Here is a 19,414-nt window from a genome sequence, read left to right on the forward strand (position 1 = left end):
CTAATTTATTTAGCAGATTCATATAGTTGGGCTAGAACTTTAGGTATGACTTCTCTTATAATTCAGAGGTGAATTCTCATTCACAAGAAATAGGATTTGTACAAGTGAATCTACCCCAGACTAGAGGATAATATGCTTAATTCAATCATATTTGGCTAATTTCTTTTTTCTTCACATGGTTATTTTTGTCTTTATTTTGTTTGCCCGTAGAAGAGAACAAACATTAAAACTGGCTCTAAAGTTATAATTTTATACATTGTGTTGAAAGTACAGCACAAAACATTTAATTTCTTTAAATTTTTTTCCCTGCCAAAAAATGATTAGTTTTAACTGCTTTCGTTAAAACACAGGCATGCAGAAATGGGGAAAGAGGAGGTTCTTTCAGGAAAAACACTGAAAAAAAAATAAGATTTCATCTGGCCTTCCCATCATCACTTGAAGAATTGTTTGGTAGTTAGATCATCAGGAAATAAAACAGTATCCTCTGAGGACCCCTACTCATTACAAAGAGGAAAGAGACGGTTTGAAGTCTAAATTACCCCCAGAGATGTCTCCACAAAACCCCACACTTCTCCTTTCCCTCTCCCGCCTACCCCCAGCAACCAAAAAAAAAGTATAATGAATTTACAAAAGTTTACATAAGAATAACAGGATGTGTATTGAAGTCCCTGGAGCAGTGACAGCTTTAGGGACCCAGAGGGAGAAAAGTTACAAGCAGATCGACCCTGCCTCCCAATGACTTGGTTAGCACTACAGGCGGGCGCCGGCGTCCCGGCCCACCGCTCATTCCGGCCCACCGCTCATTCCGGCCCACCGCTCATTCCCTCCGGTGGGAGCCGGGAACCACGGTCCATTCACACGGCCGGAACGTCCGCAGGAGTCGGGGCGCCTTGCTGCGCTGCGGCGGCCGCCGGTCTCGCGGTCACCGGCGCCCCCGCCGACCGCACCGCACACGCGGAGCGCCTTATAAGGCGGAGCAGTGACGTAAGGCCCATAGGCCGGGCGCGCACTGCGCCCCGCTCGCATTGTTCGGGCGACTCCTGGAGCGCGCACAGCCGGCTCGCAGCGCGGCACCACAGCGGCCCGGCCAGGCCCCCGGCCGCCCCGGCGCAGGCAGCTCAGGTAAGCCCGGGAGAACAACTCCGCTCCACCAAGGGGCACTGCTGTCAGAGAGCCAGGTAGCAAGTCTGTGGGTGGCTGTTAAAGCTGTCTCAGCATCACAAACTGCAGACAGGTTTCACAAAGCGCATCCAATGAATTCGAGGTTCAAAACCATTTCCAACTCACACAAAACTTGAAAGTAAAAGTTTTCTCCGGCGGAGAAAACAGATTAGAGATTTAATTTTAAATGTTGAGAGGTGGGAGCTGACTGTATTACATACGCTTTCCAAGTGAGCTACACATTGAATTCTGCCCATATTGAGAAATCTTTGGGGAAAGGGTGGGGGAGACTTATATTGTATGGCAGCAACCCTATCTCTTGATCCTCTTTCTCCCCCGGACTCAAACTCGCTTGTCTTACATGAGCAGAATGCGAAAATTTGTTAGTGCCAGGTTTTCCCCTCTTTTTGTAAATGTTAATATAAGTGACTAGAAAAACACGGTTAGGAATACATCTTGGAATTAAGACGAACCTAACTTAAAAAGTAAAATCTTTTTAAACTTCAAAAAATCGTATAAATGCTATTTTGTCTTAAAAGCGTATGTCAATTTGTACAAGGAAGCAACTATCATAGTTTTGAGTTCCAACTTTCTGCTTCAAGTGCAGATACTGGAAAAATGACAAACCTCACAGTTATCATTTCTAGAGTAATATTTTGGATAGTAGTATATAGTAGTATATTATGCAAAAAATGCCAATTTAAAAGGTAAAACTTATAGAATAACTGTATTAATCAGTAGCATTTTAAACCATAATTAGTTACATCTAAATCCTGAAGAGGCTATTGCTGCTAGTGAACTCTTACAGTATGGTAACTGAACACTTGGCAGAAAAATCTTCATAATATTTCACTTCATTTTTTCCAACTAAAAGTCAACAGAGGAATTAAAAATAAAAGGTTATGTCAACTTTAGAACACTGGAATAGGAGATGAAAAACTGATTCATCATTCAAACCCTATCTAGTCTAAACATATATTGTAAAATAAAATGTTAACAACTGTGTGACAGAATTGTCCCTTTTAAAACAGTCTCTATGTTTTATAAGTATATACAATTCAAACTCAGAATTCACAGGCTGCCATTTATATTTACTTCAAGATATAAAAATGCCGGCATTTTAGTTGGCACTAAAATGACCATATAAGATAACTAGAGATACAGTAAAAGTTTAACAGAGGAGCAGCACACTATAACCACTGAGGTGTATGTGTGTGTCACAAATTCGTGTTTTTAATATTTAATTGTCAGAAGAAAATGTCAGATCCCAGATTTATCACTGAAACACAGCATTAAAAAAAATACTCAAAATGTGGGTTATATCTGTATATTTCTAATAATTTCTATTGGAGGGTTTTTAAAAGTATATGACGTTGGTGCCTATCATTTTTGCCTCATAGGAGTTTTTTTGTTTTTGCTAATTTTGTGTGGAGCAATGCAAGACTTTGGTTTTTACATTTTAAAAGAAAAATTGTATGTTATTTGGCCTGAGGATAAGGCTACATAAACTGCAGGTTAGTACTGAGAAGTAGGATTTTCCACAAACTATTATTTCTAACCGAGGGAAGCCTACCATAATGAGAAGCGCGGGGCCAACACCCAAGTCACCGTGGAGAAGTACAGAATATGCAGTGGAAGAGTTGTTTATTTGATATAAGCAGTAATTGGAAACTGAAAAATTCCTGCGTTGGAAAAAAGATATTTTGCTCTTCTGAATCTAACAGAGGAAAAGACAAACAGAAACCATCAATTATTGTTCCAGCTATACCCAGGGTACCATCTGTACCATAAACTATAACTCAACTGTTGAAAATCATAACTTCCATCAAAACTCTTAACAGCTGTGTTTCCAGTGTCTGCCTTTTATTTTTTTAAAGCAGGCAAGCATCCATTTTTAAAAATTTTAAAATAACACTTTTTAATATTTCACACTTTTTCCCATTTATTAAAGCATGGTTCAAAGAACAATCGCATATTAAGACCTCTTTTAAAACTGAAAGCTAAGTATGATTTATCATGGATACATTATCTCACAGTGGGCTCTTTGGGTGAGCATTTCTTAGTCCTTGGGACAATCTGTATGATGGAAAAATGTTTTTGATAGAATGAATGTGAATTTCTACACTTCCAAATAAAGCACATAATAATTTTACGCTTAGTAAGTTCATTTGCCCTTTTGTGGTGTTTAACCTTAACTGTTAAGCCCCGGTATTTTTGTGCTACTTTCCTAATGCTGTGATGGAGACTATAGTAACAGCCAGTATGAAAACACAAATCAGGCCTTGACTTAACTTTCCAGTTCTCTAGCAGTTCCCATTAATTTGCCTTCTCAAAAGGCTGTAAATTTTGTTTAAGGGTTCTCTGCTGTACCTTCCCCTCCAAAAAAGTGCCTTTGGTAATAAATGCATTTTGAGATTTAAGAAAAAAAGTGAAAATGTAGGAGGAAGAATAAGATTCCAATAATTCTTCCTAGGTCATGTTCTGTCCATGTCTAGTGCTTCAGGGCAAAGTGAACATTTTACAAGGTGAATAGAAAAAAAAAAAAAAAATACAGCCTCTCCTATTTAAAGGAAAAAGGAAGGGGGGCAAGAAGAGAACTGTTTATAAAAGACTGGATATTGTGGATGTAAAGCAATATTGGTCTCAACCTGCTTCAGGAACTGAAATGGCCCCATCTGTTGTTCACAGAGCCTGTCATCTTTGAAAAAATCTAATACACCCTACCTTATCTGTTGGACATATTAATTTTACATGATTTTTAGGGTCCATTTAATTTGTATTTGACTATGAATTCAGCTTCAATTTAAACTGATTGTTTAGTTTCTGTAAATTATATTTAAATAAGGATTTAAAGATGGAGAGACACCGCATATGCAGCCAGCATCACAAACCTTCAAAGCAGTATTTCTGTGGTTGCTGCTGTCATCACTACAGCATTTTCTAGCCACCGATCAAGTCACGTATGCTTAAAGTGTGCTGCAATGACTTTTAGAACCTCCTCTGGCTGGCTGATCATTTTCTACTTAAAATGAGGTGGGACATTCATGTTTTGAATCACTTTGTTAGGTGCACTAATTCCTAGCAGATTATCACCAACACTTATAAGCCCTTGCACATCCCTCTTTTTTTTTAAAAAAAAAAGAGTGAGATTCTCCTTGACCTTCATCTGCACTAACATCGTCTCTGCCTGGGAAAGCTGGGCAAAGAAAGATGGGAAGGCTCGCCAAGGAAAGTCCCTTGTTTCTTTTTCAGATATGAGAGAAACACTCCCTCTTCATGCTTGTTCTCTGAGATGCTTTAGCAGATTAAGATAGGACAGCAGCAGTTTTAAGTCTGAGCCCAAGAACGAGAACACATTAGCAGTATTCTTTTTTCCAGTCTGACCATCCTCACATTTCTATGCTCTACTGGCTCCAAAATGTGATTAATTGTTAAGTATAGATTTTTTTTTTTTTTTTTAACAAGCTTAGGGAATGATGTGTTTGTGGGGGCAGGCGGGGGAGCAGTAGGGAGGCAAGTAGAGTAGATAGGAAAGTGTATGATTGGGACAAACAGGATGCAGACATACCTCAACTCCTGTGTCTGTTTATGATAACTACTTATTCTAGCCTAAAGGAGTTATTATCAGCAAAAGAGAGCATATATTACATCAAAACAGCAAACATTCAACTATGAATTTGAGAAGTACCTTGATAAGGTACTTTACTATATGGAAAATGGGATACCCCAGGCCCCAGAGTCACACACACACACAGAGAGTCTTGGCACAGAATATACACAGAATTTTACAGCTGGAAGGGGCAATGGAGGTCATCTGATCCAAATGCCTCCCTTTACAGAAGAAACTGATGTCCACAGTGTGACTTGACCCAGAGACACAGCTATGCAGAAGTAGGGCCAGGGCTCCCTGCATTCTTGGGCTACAGCTCACCAGTAGTTTTTCCTTAATTAATGCTAGGAAGAGAGGAGAACAGAAGCCCCAGAAAAAGCCTCCGTACTGTAGGTGTTAATTTAGATATAAAATCCATTAAAAAAAGAAAGTAGAAAGGTTCAAAGTTCTTAAGTATAAGCAATAAAAAAGCAAAGGATAAGGAAGCATTGTGAAAATCAATACAATTTAATCAGGCTACAACAGAAGGGAGGTGATAAAGGGAGGAAAGAGAAAACAAAAAATAAGTGTATTTAAAGGTCCTCCGGCTGGCAAATCCCACTCTCTACTTGGAAGGTGAGAGGTGCCTTGGAAAGACTATGTACTCTGTGGTCAAAGACATTTAGGTCTGCACCACTAACTTGACAAATCACCTTCTATTACTATCTTACAGCTAAGCATTTTGCATTCCTCAGATGTCCCCAGTTAGCAGGATCCCTTTCAAAATTCAAAGTGACTCAGTGCCTTCAAAACAACCTCCCCAAAAACTGCAGAGGAAGTCACCTATAAAGGCTATAAGCTCCTGGTGATACCTACCCTGCTTTATTTTCCTTCAAACTGTGCACTGTGATGTGACATTAAATTACTCATTAATGATTTATTTGCTTATTTTCTGTCTCTTGGACTATAAACTCATTCAGGGTCAGTTTTACAACCAGCTTTACCTCCAGTGCCTAGGAAGGTACCCAGGTACAATTAGTAGGTGTGTTGCTGGGACAAAAAAGGTGTTGGATAAATATACGAACATATTACAACCTAGAAGCTGCTTATTTGATACCAAAAAAAAAAAAAAAAAAAAAAGTGTTTCTGCAAACAATGGGCTGTGGAGGGCCCCTTCTTCTAGATTTTGTTTAGGAGCCGAAAACAAATCTCAGCCACTACTTAAAGCAACCATATGGAAGTGACTTACAGAAATCAGTTAGGCTCAGGTTAAGTCAAGGCAGTGACTTAACTAGAAACCAAGTTAGGCTCAGGTTAAGTCAGAAAAACCAAAAACCAAGTTAGGCTCAGATTAAGTCAAGGCAGTGAAATCTGCTCTGTACGGCAGTATGTGTTATATAGGTAGACTAAGTCAGATGCTTTTCTGCCCACCTTCATCTACCGCAGTTTAACTCCCCCCCCAATAAGATAAGACTTTGTATATGTGGTGAAGGAGTACCAGGTGAGTCACCCTGGGGCATGGAATGGCCTTCAAGCAAAATATGGAAGAACACAGTGCAGTGGTTAATGAAGGGTGGACTCTTCTGAATTTCTCTAATCTCTGTGCTTCAGGTGAAGATGCATTTATGGGGCACAAATGGCTTATCTTTGCCATGCAGCAGACTGCCTTTCCCAAGCATGTACCTAATTCCAAAGTTTCTGTGGGTAACCCAGTGTATCTCCCAGATTTTACAGAAGAGTGATTTTTCTTTAATTTCAAAGTTAGATTACTCCAGTGTCAACCTGTGAAGCTAGCCTAGGGCTTGTAATTCTCCTCAGCAGTAGCGAACATTTACTGAGCTAAGCACAAGGCATGACAACAGGCCCAGCAACTAAGTTCACCACACACCATACCGTGTCACTAACCCAGCTATAGCTACTAGCATGGACTGGTACCACATTAATGACAAGGACTAAGATCACTAGCAGCTCTTGGACAACAACTTCAATTATGGTCCCATCCCTGCTCTTTTTTAACGGACTGGTAATGCAATGCGGGTAAGAGAGATCAGCTACACATAAAAACTAAGTAAAGATAAACAGTGTGGGAGAGTGCTTATAAAAACTTCAACAGAATATAGTCAATGGCCAACCTTGCTGAATAGTGACACTGAACTGACATGGATGAATGTTGGTGTCTCAATGGTGAGACTAAAAGAGTAAGAATAATGGGTCGATAAATCAGAGTTCTACTCTTCTTAGCTCTGCCATCCATTTAATGGGTGAGACTCCTGTTCCCTTGGTTTCTACAAACTACAAAAAAGGGAACAATGTCATCCACCCCAAGTATTTCTCAGTTCCCAATAAAGATTGAATAATGAGCAATAACCCCCATGGGAACTCTGATCAAGTAGAGAAGAGACAATATAAAAATACAAGCTACTGATTATATCACTACAGAGACAAATTAGCTGAAGAAAATGAGGGTAATTTGAGGAAAAGAGTCCACATGTAAATGGAGAAAAGATGAACATGGCTGTAGCACTTGGGCTTGTGAGAGCTCCAAATCACTGTATCTAGAGCAGCCTCAAAGATAAGGTCAGTCCTCTAAGATGGGCTCCCCTGACAGAAGCAAATCTGCCAGATTTATTGTGTCTCATGGCCCACCAGTCCTGGAACAAAAGTTTAAAGGTGAAATAAGTTTTTCTCTTTCCTTTTAAAATTCATTTTTATGTGAATCAAAACAAAAACAAATCTCTGAGCAGAGATCATAAGTGGAATGTAAAACATCACATTTGGGCTGGCAAGACTTAAGTGTCTGCCTGTTAAATTTGAAGAAAAGGAAGGAGTTGCTTGGTCTAGGAGCCTAGGGAGAGTTGCTGGTTTCTTGCTGAAGACAAACACCCATGCAGTGAGATACTGTGGAAGTCCCTTAGTCTTAACTTGTTAGTCTGTTAATTGGGCATGGCAGAAGAAGTGAATTATTCTGTGGAATTTTGTGAAAATGAATCCACTCCTGCTAAAAGGAAGATTATCTACTTTTCAAACACTCATGTTATTAAAATAAATACATTATGTTTGAAGTTGCATATTATTCTTGAGGCTTTCAAATAAAAGTGACAGTAACTTTGTCAAGTAATTTGGGGCTCCCCCAAATTCTGCCCCATAAGATTATTTTTACAGTTCAATAAAATTCATTAGGCTGAACACAGATGCAAAGAATCACAGGCAGAGTTAAGATTCTCTGGCCAATTTCCCGCATCTGGACTTTAATTAAATTTGTCTCCAAGTGAATTCTTCACTTCACCAAATGGTTCTCCTTCCAGAAGTGACAAGAACAAGAGGAACAAAACTCTACTTGTCCATCTTCCATTCTAATAACAAGTAATTCTGAGAACTTTAGGTACTACTCAGCCTAAGGGATGGTTCTACTCCCCTAGGAAGTGGTTCTTTTTACCTCTCATTCATTTGGTTAAGTATGTACAGAGTTCAAACCCATATGAGGGATACAGAGATATCATTCCTTTAAGGAGTTTACAGTTGGCTTAACGGCAAAAGTAATGTACTAAAACAAATTAGAAAGCAGTACAAAATAACATAGACTATTTAGGTAATAAAGCTGTAAGGGCTGTGGGGACTTAGAAAAGGAAAATCAACCAGGGTTAGACAAGTTCAGAAACACTCATGGAAAAGATGGGAACTGAAATGTAAATGGAGATGACTGAATGCAGCATTTCAAAAAAGATGGCAGACTTATTCTTCAGAAGTCTACTATGAAAGGACAACCTGAGGCTAAAAGAGAAATAAGGTTTGTGCCAAGATCAGAATACCCAGCCCATTATTTAGCCTTCAGAACAACCTGGACTTACACAGAAAGGAAGGCAGCTTAAGGTAACATCAATTTAACCTGAAGTTTAAATGTGATGAAGCAGTTGGTACAGTGCCAGACCCACAGCAGATACTGTTACTCTTCTAGTTATGCCAGTCTATCCTTAGGGATGATGCTCCTTCATCATCTGGTGCCGCCAGACTGACATATAGGGACTGTCTCAGGCCAAAGAGGAGGTGCTTTGTAGGATGCAGTCATGAAGAATTCCTGTTCTCAGACACCCAGCTGTGAAGTGGAGTAAAGGATTAAGCTTGTTGAAGATCTGTCTCTAGAGTGCCTAACCTTAGCCACTCTTTACAGAGAGGTTACCCTTTACCTTGATTTTCCTGCTTACAAGGCAGTCCCCCCTATCAGAAACCCACAAGAACTTTCCTAAAAATGTCTTACTCATCTGAAGTAAGAAACAACTTCCTGAACAGGTAAAGGACCAAAGAGAGCTGGTGACTACAAAAGGCTTAAAAGCTAGTTTGGAATCTCCCTGTTTTACCATGCACCCACAAAAAACAAATCTGTAAGACAAATCTTACAATTTGGGCTAAATGGCTTATATCAGATCCTAGCCACAAACAATAGAGTCCCTTTTGAAATTAACAATGTAAATACTTTTTGTCCAGGTGTTAATTTTTCAGTTTAATTGTCCTTTCAGTTTAGTATAACATTTTAAGTACTTATTTGCTTTTACAGCATACTTACAACTTGTGAACTACAACCGATGCAAATAAACTTGAATCCTATGGAATTCCAATTACAGTTTTCCATTCTTTTGAACCATTGAGACTTGATGAGCCATAAAATCTCTTGACATGTGAATCTGTATACGGTGTTATATAGGAAAGAAGGGAGGAAAGGACTTTAAAAGTTGTTGGGAGTATTTATTTTGTGGAACTGAGATTTGAAGATTGCCAAAGGCTTTGTAGACCTTAGAGTCAAAATTGCACTGCTCTCCCCATGTTGCAGCTAAGGTGACAAGCAGATGAGGCACGGTCAGATAGTTAAGTCACTAGCAGATTTTGGTCCAAGATTTCCTGGCCATCAGATATGTGGCTTTTCAAATGTTTAACACCTGAGGTTCTGCTTTCTTTGTTTGTAGCTGTGAATTAGTAAACTCTAAAAAGTGATGAATAGTGAAGCCAGAGATTTTTTCAAAAACCCTTTTTTTTTTCAGCTACTCAAACCTGAGATAGTTTGCCTTCTCTTAAAATTCAAATCACAAGGTAAGATATGGTCAGGGCAATCATGGATGGTATTCAAATAGCACACACATGAGGTATACTATAGTCATTTCTTTAACTGCCACAAACAACATTTCTCACATAAACTAAATGTAGGAAACTCCTGCTTAGGGACAGCATAAGCAGCAGACCCAGGGCCAAGAGAAGTGGGGTATAAAGTCATTGCTCTCACCTCTAGCAGATATGCTGTTGACCACTGTCATTATTTTGATGGAATTACTCCTTGCTATGCAAGCTTAATATCCTCTAAAACACGTTCATCTTAAAAGAACCCAACTTACAGGAAAGGAAGTACGATCAGACTGTTTATGCATTCTGTCTTCTCAGTATTCAGAACTTGCTGAAAAGGAAAACATAACCCAAATGCTCTGGACTTACAGTCAAGGGAAAATTAAACAAGGCTCAGATAACCAAAATAATTTTAATTTGTACAAAGCATGCAAGAGGACAAGCAAAACAGAGACCACAAGAAAAATGGTCATTCATGTTCCAGCAGATTACAGAATAAAAACTTTTCCACCTGTCTGTAATTAGAGATTGCATAGGGCCCAAACTCCAGCTTTAAAAATATCATGGATGAGATTTAAACCAATCATCCGCAGGAACTAGGAAGAGTAGGTAAAGGTAGAAGTAGGATGCTCACTGTGGCTCATGATCTAATTGTTTGCTCAGCAGGAAGCCAAGCCACACATTAACCCTCATCCTCTAACTGCCTGAACCTCTAAGTACTCTTAAATGTATTAAATTTCCCTATTTTCCTTGTTCCTTGTTTACTGACTTATGACAGCAAAACTGGAGGACCCAAAAAAGTCCTCTAGGGATCAAAATGTTTCACATCTTATACTCTTCAGACTGCTATCTATCCTGTTTCTATGGCAAGCTGTGACTTCAGTAGTCACAGTAAAACACAGGCATCTGTTGTTGTGGTTTCTAAATTTCTGAAGTTTGAATTTCCCACTAACAAGTTAGGAAACGTTTGGTTTCCCAAGCATACCACTTTAGCCACTGCCTCTGTGTAGGCAGCCAGAGTACAAGGAGGTGAAAACCAGTGAACTTATCCATTCTGGCACATGACTGGTCCCTCTTTTGGCTTTTTATTAAATATGGTGAACTCAACAACAATTAAGGTAAGAAAGCCACGTAAAAAAGGAAAGCCCTTTTTAAAAAAACAACAACAACAAAACAGAAGCTTAAAAAAGTTTTAACTTTTTGTTCAGAATAAGTTCTCGAAAAGGATACACGCTTTGTAATCTACTTTTTAAAAAGGAGAGAATAAAGGAAAGAAAAGCAGCCCACTGAAGAGTAAGGATTAAGAGAAGGAATCATACTAAATCCTCCAAAATACCCATATGCAATATCTGAATGAAAATAACCTGTGACCTGGGAAGAGAAAAAAGGGACTAATGGAGGTTAAAAACAAAATTTAACAGCTACATTGGAATGATTTTCTAAAGAATCATTCCTGGATTCTTTAATCTGCTAAAATACAAAAGGATCATTGAAATATAAATGGATTGTGAGCAATAAAAAAATATATTCTTAATAAAATACATACACACATATTTCTAAGGAGATATATATATACAGTATTATGCCCTTGAAGTCTGTCTGAGAAATGGCTGCCTGTTAAAAATATTTTCCAAGAACTTTAGGTTCCTTGAAATGTTCTATAGAAATAGTATTTATGACAAACCCACCTCCTCTGGGGAACATGAGATGTTATTACTGGCAAAGTCACAATTTTTTAAACCATCCAAAAATAATTATGAATTTATGCCAAATGACGAAACTTGCTATATTATTATAATGACTAAGAGAATATTTGCTAATGTCTCAAGATCAAGGCTCAAAGTAGCCATAAACCTACAGGAAATACTGTGACACAATACTGGATTGCTAGTGGTGGTGATTTGGGATCTTTGACAGGCAGAATATTACAACACACAAATTTCACTGGAGAGGATGGCTCATGAGATATAATGTATGAGATAGGAAGTGTGAATGTACATGTAATGGGGTGAGAAACAGGATTTGGAGTAAAATCTACACTGGCATTCTGGCTGTGCCAATTACTACCAGGACCTGTGGCAAATTAACTTTTTTGAGCCTCAGTTCTTATTTGTAAAATAAGAAGACAGTAATACCTGCCTCCTACGACTGTTTCCAGGACTAACATGGTATATGGCATATAAAAATTGTTCAACCAGCTGTTATTCGTAGACTATAGAGAGGAGGGCCTACTATATGTCTATTGCTTAGTTATACCCATACTTTCAAATATGGTACCTATTTCAAAAATAGAAGAAGTATTTTTTCAAATATTTATTGAACCCCAATTAAGTACCAGGTACTGCTCCCTACCAGAAATATAGTATTGAATAAAACAGACCAATGATTGACTAATCATTGAATAAGATGCGTGTGTGCACACATACACACACCGCTACCTGCATGAAGTTTATATTCTAGTAGGAGAGACAGTCAGTAATCAATAAATACATAAAATATAGTATGCCAGATGGTACTAATGAGGTGAGGGGAGTCCAGTGCTCCTGGGGAGACAGCGAGCACAAAAGCACACCATGCTGCGTTCTGTTTGAGGAACAGCAAGGAAGCTGGTGAGTGGGCAGAGGAGCAGAGTGAGCAAAGAGGAGAATAGTGGAAGGGGTCAGGGAGTCAAGTGGGTGGAGCAGAAAGCATGGGAATGAACAAATGAACACCAAAAACATGGTATGGGATAAGAGGAAACTCTTCTGAGGTCAACATTGTTTTGTCTGGGGTTTCTAGCATATAACCTTGTGGTTAGGTAGAAAGAACACAGACTTTGCAGCCAGTGAATTTTTATTCTGGTCTGTTACCTGTACTGTTTGGAAAATTATTTAACCTCTATAAATTTTAGTTGTTTGGTTTCTCCTCCATGTGCAAAATGAGAATAGTAATACTTACCTTATAAAGTTGCTATAAGTATTAAGTGAGATCTAGTGGCACAGAGTAGCCCTTCAATATGCTTACTTCCTTCTCTTTATAAGCCAAGTCTCACACTGGGAATTGGAGTCTACACTCTAGTTCCAGTTCCGGGGCCACCATAATGATGGCCTTGCTTGGTATTTAATCTGCCTGGGCCTCAGTTTTTCAACTAAGAAAATAAATGCAGGTGCTATACACAGACATTATAAAGATAGAAAATAATCTTACTGTTACAATCTATCTTAATAATTTCAAAACAGCAAAAGTATATGTCTCCCATACCTCCTACATATTAATTCCATTAAAAATAGATCCTACAAAGTTTAATTTCTTTAGCATGAAGTTGTAAATATGTATTTAGCAATCACGTTTATTTTTATTCCCTTTTCATGCCCCTGCTTAAGAACACTGATCTAATGGAAAGATCTCCAACAAATGTTTGGCTGCAAAAAACAAGATGCTGAGAACAGTGTTTGTAAGCTACTTTTGTGTAAAAAGGGGAGAGCATAAGAATCTTTATTTATATTTGCTTATTTACTCATAAAGAAACTCTACAAGTACATAAGAGAAACTAATATCAGTGGTTACAGTTGGGGAGATAAATGATGTGGTAAGAGGAAGACTGTTCCTAGTATATCTTTTAATACACACATTTTGAAATATGTATCAAATATTTAGGAATACTAATTTAATCTAAAAATCCACAATTGAAATTTAAAGAGTTAAAAGTACACAAAATAAACTGCAAAATTAATTATCCAACAATATGAAAACCCCAAATGACCTATTTCTCAGACAACTAGGGTATCTTTCAATCTGTTGCTTTGTATTTTCTTCTGAAGAGCTCAAAAAAGCATTATAAAATATCCTTCATAGTCTTCCTGACATTTTTGACTATGGAAACCAAGCTCAGGAATAGTATATACAGTGTACTAACCCAGTCAACCCAGCCTGACTTTGAGTCCCCAAGTACAGGAGTCCCCAACCCTAGGGCCGAAGACCAGTATACCAGTCTGAGGCCTATTATTGGGTCACATAGCAGGAGGTGAGCAGCAGGATGAGGCAGCATTACTGCCTGAACTTTGCCTCCTGTCAGATCAGCAGCAGCATTAGGTTCTCATAGGAGTGTGAACCCTATTGTTAACTGCACAGGTGAGGAATCCAGGTTGCATGCTCCGTATGAGAATCTAATGCCTGATGATCTAAAGTGGGACAATTTCATCCCCAAACCATCCACCACCACCCTCCCCCAAGTCCATGGAAAAACTGTGTTTGACAAAACTGGTCCCTGGTGCCAAAAAGGTTGAGGGACTGCTGCCCAAGTAGACCATGTCTGTGAGTATCTAAATCCAGCAGACAAAGTACATATTCACATCCAAAAAATGAAGAGCAGGAGTAAGATGAGCAGAGCATCAGTGAGGCTTTGGGAAGGTCAACTATTAGCATCCATTTTGATATGCTGGCATTTCATTGGATATTGAACATTCACAGCATCGTTCTCTTCCAGGAAGGGAGAAGAGCTGTGGAGTAGATCTATGAGCAAAAGAGAAATGGAAGACAGTGGCTGATCCCAAATACATTTGAGTAGCAGATAATTAAGAGTTATACAGGCCAGAGACAATGAATACAAAGAATCTTAAGTCTACCCAAAAATTATCCCCTGAAATAGTGACTTCTCAAACAGACTCAATTTCTTCACAATATCTGGAGACATTCAGTAGTTGTCACAACTGAGTTGGAGATACTATGTTACTCCTGGCATTTGGTAGGTAGAGACCAGGGATGCTGCTAAACATCCTACAGTGCACAGGACAGCCCCCACAACAAAGAATTAACCAAAATGTCAACAATGCTAAGGCTGAAAAACCCTGACTTAAAATGACAATCATTATGACTAACCATGTGCATAGCTGAAAAGATCCACGAAAAGCCTTAAAATAGATCGCAATAAACATTATGTAGTCATATCTTTCATTCCAATGTGATTTGTGCTATTTTCCCCCAGCTGACCCCTACTTTAGGCCAGCACATTGTGACCGATGTGCTCATCTGTGTTGTCTCACTGTCCTACTTTTTTTTCCAATATGGCAAGCAAGTAGCACTTTTATTTTAAAAAAGTTTTATTTGATTTTTTAAATGAAAATTAGAACTATATTTAGGGCCTTCAACATGATGTTTTTATATATCGAGACATCATGGAATGGCTAAATCAAGCTAATTAACGTATTTGTTACCTTACATACTTATCATTTTTTTGTGGTGAGAACATCTAAAACCTACTCTTTTAGTACTCACCATCCTACTCCTAATGAGAACTGACATGTATTGTGCCAGGCAGTATGATAAGGACTTTTTGTATGGATTGTTTTTTATTAATCCTCAGAACAACCCTATTGTGAGGGAGGCTCTAATATTATCCCCATTCTACAGATGAAGAAAATGAGACTTGTAGGGAGGTTAAATTGCTTGCTCAAGTCACACTAGATAGAAGTTGGAAAGCCAGGATTCAACTGCAAAAACTGAACTCCAGAGTCTGAATTTCTTGCTCTGTACTGCCCTGCCCTGCCTCTCATAGTTTTCTACTGTCTTACTCCTATTGGTGCTTCAGTGCTGGAGAGTGTACATGCTGTCAGTCATTCCACCTGCCCTCTGCCACCTGTACTGTTTACTGCAATCTCTTGCTGGGGTAATAGGGAACAGGCAGTAGGGAAGACATCAGTCCTGCCTTAAAGAAGGCTACCTTGGGCAAACAGACGAGATACAGAAGAATGTAGATCACAGAGTACAAAATCAACTGCAGAGAGAGGGAAGAAGGAATGGAGACAATGAGACATAATGAAAGTGTTAGGAACCTGAGGACAAGCCCAGGAGCACCATCACCACGTTACATGTAAAGGCAGCTCTGCATGCCATGAACCAGGAGGCACTTTCAGGAATATACATACATCTGTGATAATACAAGGCATCACATGCTGAGTGGCTTTTTGAATACTTCTCCCTAGAGGGACAGGGCAGCCAGGGGAAGGCATCATGGCTGTAGAAGGCCCAGGTAGGCTTTGGAGGATTAAGGGACATCTACCTGAAACTGTTAGTCTGACAAAGACCTAAAGTCTTAGTCTGTTGGAAGACAGGCATTTTTTTTTGGGAGGGTGGGGGGTGTATTAGCAATCAAAATGGAAAGTATGCAAAACAAGAAACTTTGATTTAAGGAAGCTTTTCTAAATACGCAAGAACCCCAATTCAGAGTGGTGGTGGGAGCTGGCGGAGGGGGGAAACAAAAAGAAAAGTGAGAAAAATGAGTGGGCTTTCTATTTAGCACAGCAGTGTATTCACAGTAATTAACTTTTTAAAAGTTCCTTCTTGATAGATATCATCTGAGTAAATGGCATAAAGAAAAATTCATTTGAGTAGGTATTTTTAATAAGAAAAATTAAAAGAGTGATAGGAGAGGCACAATATTCATGGTATTAAATGAACATCCATTGTCCAAAGGCTCTTACTAGAAAGCTCCCTAACAATATAGTATTGCAGAAGTCAAAACACATTATTTAGGTGATAATTACCCTGGTACAGATTTACATGTGCTGTACTTGTTGTCACTCCCCTGTCAGTTCAATTTCTTCTTCCAGGCCTAGCCTGAGCACCTTTTCAAGTCTCTACCTGGCCCTTTCACAGGGGCATGGACAGTGTCTTTTCTAGCCCAGATTCATGGGCACCTCCTTTGTTCTCAAGATGAAAATATTCTCCTTGGCCGGGCGCAGTGGCTCAAGCCTGTAATCCCAGCACTTTGGGAGGCCGAGACGGGCGGATCACGAGGTCAGGAGTTCGAGACCATCCTGGCTAACACGGTGAAACCCCGTCTCTACTAAAAAAATACAAAAAACTAGCCGGGCGAGGTGGTGGGCGCCTGTAGTCCCGGCTACTCGGGAGGCTGAGGCAGGAGAAGGGCGTAAAAACCCGGGAGGCAGAGCTTGCAGTGAGCTGAGATCCGGCCACTGCACTCCACCCTGGGCGACACAGCGAGACTCCGTCTCAAAAAAAAAAAAAAAAAAAAAATATATTCTCCTTTTAGCTGCCTAACTACCCAAGCTCTGTGCCTATGGACTCCCAGACTGGCCTTTTATTGGTTCTGGAACCTCACCTTTCGGAGACCCTTTTTCTCAGTTACTTTGCTCCTTTTTCTGCTCTTAAAAGAGTGAGACTTGCCCCAATTCCAGTCCTTGGGCTCAATTTGAGGATTTCAGTAACTCTTTTTTTAGAATCCTGCTTCTCTGCTAAAAGCTCCCAAGCTCCTTATAAGTAATGGGTCATTTGACTATTTGCATCTTATTTCACTTCTCCTGACCTCTGGGGAGCCTAGTAAGATTAATAGTTCAGGTGATGAAGAGTCCTGACTAACAGTGTCCCATTTTTACCATATATTCCTCTGACACCAAGCTAAAGCTTCCTCTGTAACTTCATGCCCTAATTCTTCTTTCACAATGAAGGAAAATAGTATTAACCCAAATTGCTGGGTCTGGACCCATTTATAGTGTCTCTAAAGGATCTCAATGATGATGACAGGATCTTCAGTAACAAGGACATAAAGCAGACACAGATGTACACTCATTCAACTAGCAGATGCCAAAAAAAAGTGTTACTGTTCTACTGATCTTGCTGACCAAGTCAAATGAATTGTACATTACATTATGGCTATGGTATGCTGTAGCTGTAATTTTTAGAAAACCTTTGACTTGTGAGAGAAATAAAAGGAAGCAGCATACACAGAATAAAAAAGACCGGTCATAGCTATTTTTATGAGTGCTCCTAAAATTTAGACTAAACAGTGAAAAGTCCCATTGAAAAAGCAGGGAGGAAAGCAAGGAAACATAAATTATAGGCCTAATTACCAAAATCTATCTCAAATAAAGAAGCTTTCCAATAAATTCCATGTAATTACTCTACAAACTGCTAGAAATCCATGGTTATTTGACCATGAACACAGCTGCTATCAATGCAACACAATTAAAATTATGTATTAGACAAGAATTGCTAAAAGATAAAATGGGATATAATCATAACCAGGCTATCAAAGTCTAGCTGTGAGAGCAGATATAAAAATAAATAAAGGAGTGTGATGTATGCAGTTTTCTGTTTAGTAATCAACATATAAATCAGGAAGAAAAAGTAATGTATTCAACTAGCTCTGGAATAATGAGAACAAATACAGGAATTTAAGCCCATCAAAATGAAGTTACATACTTAGGACTAGGGTGACTGTTACACTGTTTCAAACATCTTAAGACCAAACCAGCTTTGGTTGTTACTGGGAGAATACTGTAAGTTATGATCAGGTTGATCTGTGCAAGAATACAGGCAAGTTTGGGGGAAAAAAGAACTGACAACAAGTACGGTGCCTAGAACATAGTAGCTGTCACTGTATTTGTCTCATCAAGGTCTGAAATGAATTAAATGTCAGCTGACCTGCATAGCACTATGGATGGAACCATTTATAAAAACCAGGCAACTTAGTGGTTTCCATACCCTTATTTCAAATTGGGGTTTCAAACAAAATACAATGTCTTATGAAAAAGGTTTTGTCATTTAGGACTTTTCTATGGACTGAGAGACAGAAAATTTGAAGGCAGAGAATCTCCCATCTATGTTTGATGGTTAGCAAATGACTGGCTTTATTAATGATGGAAACATCAAAGCAGTGACTAAGCCAGTGAATTTGGTGGCTTCATCAGGATGAAGCAAAAGGCTGACCAGCCTGAAGAAGCACATGGTGACAGCCCAAACCAGATGCTTTTCCAGAGAAAGACAAATTTGCCACTGATGTTACAACTGTCTATCCTCTGGAGTAATGGTTCTTAAAGTGTGGCCCCCTATGAGAGTGAAAAAGATATCTTCACAATAACACAACCTTTTTCTGTCTCATTCTCTCAGAAGTGTATATGGAGTTTTCCAGAGGCTCCATGATGTATGATGATATTTCTCTGACAGCTAATGGAATGTGTGAAACAGATCTGAGCCAGACATTAGTTGCAAAAAATGTAAAACAATGCAACTCTTCTCACTAAATAATTTTGTTTGTAAAAGTATTTTTTCATAAAAATATGTTATTTAAATTAACAGATGATGGATTTATTATTTATTATTTTTAACAAATGATTTTTTTTTAATTTTATTTTTGAGACAGAGTCTCGCTCTGTTGCCCAGGCTGGAGTGCAATGGTGTGATCTCAGCTCACTGCAACCTCTGCCTCCTGGGTTCAAGCGATTCTCCTGCCTCAGCCTCCCAAGTAGCTAGGACTACAGGCATGTGCCACCATGCCTGGCTAATTTTTTGTATTTTTAGTAGAGACGGGATTTCACCATGTTAGTAGCCAGGATGGTCTTGATCTCCTGACCTTGTGATCCACCTTCCTCGGCCTCCCAAAGTGCTGGGACAACAAGCGTGAGCACGAATGAGTATTTTTAAAATCTTAGTTCAAATTTCTAATACAGTAAAGAGATAGATAAAGCCCATACACTCAAAAGCTCTTTAGGGTTCTCAAAATTTTTTGAGTGTAAAGAGGTCATGAGACCTAAAAGGTTGAGAACTATTGCTCTGAAG

At 39.0% G+C, this 19,414-nt stretch overlaps 2 protein-coding genes across 6 annotated transcripts in view; one reads left to right on the plus strand and one right to left on the minus strand.

The window, feature by feature from the left end:
* Positions 1-19,414, minus strand: part of CMSS1 (cms1 ribosomal small subunit homolog) — a 372,406-nt gene that overhangs the window by 311,898 nt on the left and 41,094 nt on the right.
* The window catches only part of FILIP1L (filamin A interacting protein 1 like), a 294,176-nt gene that overhangs the window by 246,594 nt on the left and 28,168 nt on the right, over positions 1-19,414 (plus strand). The window contains exon 1 of one of the 3 annotated variants that reach the window (XM_015129457.3): positions 1,023-1,122. The exons of the other annotated variants lie outside the window; for them this stretch is intronic. The gene's annotated coding sequence lies outside the window, so the exon portion shown is untranslated. Of the gene's footprint in view, positions 1-1,022; positions 1,123-19,414 lie in introns of those variants that run through there. 3 annotated transcript variants of the gene reach the window in all.

The sequence above is a fragment of the Macaca mulatta genome, chromosome 2, assembly GCF_049350105.2.
Source record: "Macaca mulatta isolate MMU2019108-1 chromosome 2, T2T-MMU8v2.0, whole genome shotgun sequence".
Taxonomy (NCBI): domain Eukaryota; kingdom Metazoa; phylum Chordata; class Mammalia; order Primates; family Cercopithecidae; genus Macaca; species Macaca mulatta.